The sequence below is a fragment of the Protopterus annectens genome, chromosome 2.part1 (genome assembly GCF_019279795.1).
Source record: "Protopterus annectens isolate FY-2018-M chromosome 2.part1, PAN1.0, whole genome shotgun sequence".
NCBI classification, from domain to species: Eukaryota; Metazoa; Chordata; order Ceratodontiformes; family Protopteridae; genus Protopterus; species Protopterus annectens.
Window position 1 is genome coordinate 973,189,746 of NC_056729.1, and position 6,000 is coordinate 973,195,745.

Consider the following 6,000-nt stretch of genomic DNA (forward strand, 5'->3'; position numbering starts at 1 on the left):
TCATGCAGGTGGTTGCTAAGAAGGCATGGACGGCTCCTGATTCAGTGGACCCCACTCCCAGGAGACCCTCCAAGTTCATAACGGCACCAGCAGACAAACAGTTCTTAACAAAAGGAGTTTCTGTGGATGCTATGGTGGTAGCTGCTGCCACTAAGAAGGAGCTAGCTGATCCTTCAGTACCTGTCCATCCACCTAACAAGGAATCTAGGTCCATGGACAGGTACGGGAAGCGGATGTTCTCGTCAGCGACATTTACCATGCGTTCGCTGAACTACCTGTGTCATTTTACTCGTCTTCAAAGGGACTTGATCAAGGAAGTGAGTGAAATGTTAAAGGACCCGACAGCTGCGGGTTTCCAAGATAAGATGAACACGCAGCTGGCTACCCTTAACTCCATAACCAACTCCTCCATGCGCCTTCTTTCTTACGCGGCTGATGGAGCGAGCAGAGCCGCAGGGACAGGTGTGGCCTTACGTAGGCATGCCTGGATGCGGCTATGCAATTTTGCGGACCCCTTCAAGACGTCTTTCACTAACTCCCCGTTTGATGGATCATCCCTCTTTGGTCCTCAAGTGAAAGAAACCTTGACTAGGTGCGAAACTGATGGCAAGACCCTTTCTGCCGTCTGAGTCCGTTTTTCTACTCCTTCTAGGCCTTACCCCAAAGGCCAGAAAGGTGGAAAGATGTGGTTCCATAAACAATCTCAAGGGACTTAGCCTGGCGACAGAGTCGTTTCCTGCCAGAGGCAGAGGCGGAATAACAATGGTAGACGATAAGCCCTAGGGGCAGGGGGTCCGCAGAACCAGGGCAATCGGAAGCCTTCCTGACAAGCCCTTCCACCATCCTTGAGGTGTCGCCCGACTGCCCATCTTCGGAGGCAGTCGGGGGAAGATTGTCACTGTACCCAGAAGCCTGGCTATCCTGACTCAAGACAAATGGGTACAGTCCATCATTTCCGAAGGTTATTCTATCCCCTTTCTTCGCATTCCAAATCAGTCAAACAAATCCCTTCCAGATGTTCCACCCGTTCAAAGGGATCTAGTGGTTTTGGAGATTTCAAAACTGCTTGCAAAAGAGCAATTCAGCCAGTTCCAGCAGACCAGCAAGGATCCGGAATCTACTCAAGGTTCTTTTTAGTTCCAAAGAAAACAGGGGACTGGAGACCAATTTTGGATCTCAGTGTCTTGAACAGATCAGTCAAGAAAACAAGATTTCGGATGGTCACGCTGCAATCCATCCTTCCCTTTGGGCAAAGGAAACTGGATGTGCTCTATAGACCTTCAGGATGCGTACTATCACATAAAATGAACAGGCGCTCCAGAAGATTCCTCCGCTTCAGGCTGGGAACCAGTCATTTTCAGTTCAGGGCCCTGCCCTTTGGTCTCACCACTGCCCCGGTGTTTACCAAATGCATGGCAGTGGTAGCTTCTCACCTGAGGCGACAAGGATTCCAGGTGTTTCCATATTTGGACGACTGGCTCCTCACAGCTCCCACCAAGCATCTCCTTCTGATGGCCAGGGATTACACTTTTCGCGTTTGTCAAAAGCTGGGTATTTCAATAAATTGCGAAAAGTCTGTTTTGTCGCCTTGTCGTACTATTACCTACATAGGCGCAAATCTAGATACAGTAAACATGTCTGCGAGACTAACACATCAGAGAATAACAGACATTCACAAACTGGTATCACTCCTTTTCAACAACAACAGAATCACAGCCAGGTTAGTTCTGAAAGTGTTGGGAATTATGGCAGCGGCCATACCTCTGCTTCCATTAGCCAGATTCCACATGCGGATCCTTCAATGGATGCTCTTTACTCAATGGTCATACCAGCAACTTCCAATGTCTCACACCATTATGATCACGCAAGCGTGCAAAAATCATCTCGTGGTGGATGTCTTCCCCTCAGCTCTTGTTGGGAAGACCCTTTGTTCCACCTCCTCCAGTTGCTACTCTGACAACGGATGCCTCCCTGATCGGGTGGGGGGGGCATTATCAGGGCAGGACGGTCCAGGGCACATGGCAACCAAACGAATGCCACTTGCACATAAATGTTCTGGAGATGAGAGCAGTGCTTTTAGCGTTGCAAGCCCTTCAAGACTCTCTTCCCTTGGGAATGATTGCAATCCAAACAGACAATATGTCTGTAGTGTGGTACATCAACAAACAAGGCGGAACCAGGTCATACCCCCTGTGTCGAGAAGCACTCAGACTGTGGCAATGGGCGATTTCTTCTCAGCGGTTTCTGATAGCAACGCACATCCCCGGAAAGTCCAATCAAATTGCGGACAAGTTGAGCAGAGCTATACTCATGCCTCACGAGTGGTCTCTGAAAGACTCTGTAGTGAGAGAAATTTTTCTCAAGTGGGGTCAGCCTTGCTGCGATCTTTTTGCTACTCCCCACAACAGCAAGTGCAGAGAATATTTCACTCTATTCCCTTTACCAGGCCAACCCAGCAGAGACGCTCTAGTCCAAGTTTGGCCCGGGACTTCTGTATGCATTTCCTCCTTCCCACTAATCTCTCAAGTGATACAGAAAGCTATCGCTCAGAAGGCCTCATTGATCCTCATTGCTCCTTACTGGCCTCGACAAGTGTGGTTCCCCTTTCTACATCATTTTCTTTTGGAGCGACCGTGGAATCTGGACCTAGTTCCAGATCTTTTGATCCATCAGTCGGGTCAGTTTCATCGCTCCCTCCCCTCTCTGAACCTCACTGCTTGGTTCCTCCAGTTCCAACCTTAGCCAGGCTTCCTCAATTATCTCACTCTGTTAGAGATATTTTGATAGCTTCCCATAAATCTTCCACTCGGAAGATTTATTTGAGTAAGTGGAAACGCTTCACATATTGGGCTCAAGGAAAGGACATAGATCCTTTCACTGCTTCCATCCAATTAGTCCTTGATTTTCTAGCTGAACTCTTCCATGCAGGTTCATCTCCTCTACACTTAAAGTTCAATTGGCAGCTATTTCTAACTTTCATGTGGGTATTTCTGAATCTGCCTTAATGTCCCACAAGCTTTGCAAAGCCTTTTTGAAAGGAGTTTTTCTTCTCAGACCTCCTATAAGAAATCCTCCTTCTCCTTGGGACCTAAATTTAGTTCTTGCTTCTTTGATTCTCCCCTTTCGAACCTGCAGTCTCCTGTTCTTTAAAATTATTATCATGGAAGACTCTTTTCTGGTAGCTATTACATCAGCTAGAAGAGTTTCAGAACTTCAAGCACTCAGCTGTCGTCCTCCTTATCTTTTGTTTCATAAGGACAGAGTATCCTTACGAACTAACCCGTCCTTTTGCCTAAGGTGGTCTCGACGTCAAATCTAAATCAAAGCATTGATCTACCTGTCTTTTTCCAGAATACTCCAATAGGTCTGAACAAAATTACACTGCCTGGATGTTCACCGTCAATTGAGGTACTACTTGGATAGAACAAAACAGTTCAGAAAATCTGATCAGCTGTTTGTCTCCTATGCAGAAAGCAGAAAGGGACTTTCAGTTTCAAAGGTATCATTATCCAGATGGCTAACATCTTTGATTTCCCTTGTATATGAAATTAGACATCAAAAGCTGCCTGATAAACCTAAGGCCCATTCCACCAGAGCTTTGGCTACTTCTTTAGCCTTCCAAGACAGACTGCCTATTGACACCATTTGTGCAGCGGCTACTTGGGCTACTCCTCACACTTTCATTTCTCATTATAAGTTGGATTTAGCTTCTAGGCATAGAGCTAACTTTGGTTCCACTGTTCTCAGGAGTCTGTTCCGTTAGGCCACCGGGACAAGGTGCTAGGGACGGTCCCATCCAGCAAGAATGAAGGCGAGATAGACAACTTAACATATAGAAGTTATGTTCTTACCATAACGTTCCATGTTAGTTGTCTTCTTCTCGCCTTCTTCTTGCGTCCCACCCTCCTTCCCCCTGGCCTGGACAGACCTAGAGGAGTTGTGATTGTGACCTCTCTTTCTACCACCTCTTTCTTAGACATATGCTATTATGCATATTTCCTGGTTCAGGATGTAGGTCACCCTTCTTTCTTCCTGTTGTTAGAGGTGGACTCTGTTTACAGTTATACTGTTACTATTATAAGCTGGGGTTAGCTTACAAACGAGATCTGAGGTAACTCTCGCCTAGCATTGTGGGATATAAGGGGAGCCTCGAGCCGGTGGAACCAACTCTCGAGCTTTAGAGTGGCCGAGTCGGAGCCGAGGTCGGCTCCGAACCCATCCAGCAAGAAGAAGGCGAGAAGAAGACAACTAACATGGAACGTTATGGTAAGAACATAACTTCTATTTTTGCATCAGCATACATCTTATGAGCAATCAGTTTGAAAGTATGATTTACAAGGGAAATGTATATCTATCTATATGTATGCATATAGAAAGCAATATTAGGGATCTTTAAGTTAATAGAGCAATAGGTTTGCATGAGCATGTATTTCTTAATTGATAATATATGAAGCTCTGAAGTCTGATTAACTGTAGTTCCCGGTGGTTTACTACCGAAAAGCAAACATTTCACGAGGGTCATGGCAGAATTAAGATGAAAGATTAGCGTCGAATAATGACGTTTTACTATGTACACTGTTTACAAAGAACCATGTGCAACAATTAATATATAAAAATGAAACATCATTTCAAAACAGCATGTTTAACCCTAAAATGAAAAAAAATAAATAAAATAAAGAAGGAAAAGTCAAATGTTAAAATTTGATAATCCAACATCATGTGTCTGCATTTTGCAAATATATTTAGAATATGCTAAATATAGTGAAAAAGAAAATTATAGAAATGATAATATTAAGATTTATAGGGTTGGGAGGGTGGCCTAATGGTTAAGGTGTTTGCCTTACAAACACAAGGTGTAGGGTATGAATCTCACAAAGAATAATTGGCTAGGCTTAAAATGGCTTGCTAAGGGCAGTTAGCCTAGTACTAACATATGAACCTATAGTAAAAAAAAATCAATACATTTGCCCAGCTTTCAGTAGACATTAATTTATTACTATTTGGATACAGCTGCAACATTAACAAACATTTAAATATTTAAATGCCAATTCTGTAATACCAGCCTCGTTTAACACATAAATCTAGACTGTTTTTGGTAATTCAAAATTTTACTAACATAAAAAAGGTAATTAAAACTCTTAAATCTAAAGAATTTAAATTGGGTGGTGGAGAAAGTGATATAAGAAATGTCCAAGAGATATCTCTTAGTAATAATAATACCTGTTCATTATCCAGGTATGCCCAGTGGATACACAGCCCTTTTCAGTGGCAGCAAAGGAGCAATGTCTGGTTAAGCAACTTGCTCAAGTTCAAACAGTAGGCAAATGGTGCTGTTCTGCCTGTGCCTTTGCAAAGGGGTAGTTCTCCTTCTGCCCAGTTGGACTATCCTAGTAAACAAATGCAATAAACAGTTAATAAATGAGGGCTAAGGGAATCAAATCCTGTACCTCAATGACTACAGCTCACAGCATTAACCATAGTCTGCACCAACTGCCAGAAATTAATTTTTTTAAGAAAAAAAGTCAATTCTTTTTATTTTTTTGTTGTAACAAATCCCATAAAGTAAAATAGTAGAAATGCAAAGGATCTATTGTTTTAGTAGAAAAAAGCACCTTTTCAGATTTTGTTGAAACCCTATAAAACACATGACACTGTTTCTTTAATATCTAAGTATGTTAAAAATAAACTGAAACTCTCAAGTTTTTATTTTTCTAATAAAGTATAAGCAAATGTGTTGCATCGATCAACAGTGTGGCTTCTCTTACAGAATTACAGTTTTATTAAGAAATGTCTCTCTGGATATTAAAATACTTTGACCTTGGTTCAAGAAGGAAAAAAAAAGCTAAATAAATAGATAACAAAAAGAAAATGGAATGAGATGTTAAACTGCAAGAAAAGGGTAGGCTGGAGTATTACAAGCTCTGTCTGACTCGGTGCCTATTATGGCATGAATTGTAGGGCTTAAATTATTAGATCTGGGGCAGGAGCAGTAGTTATATA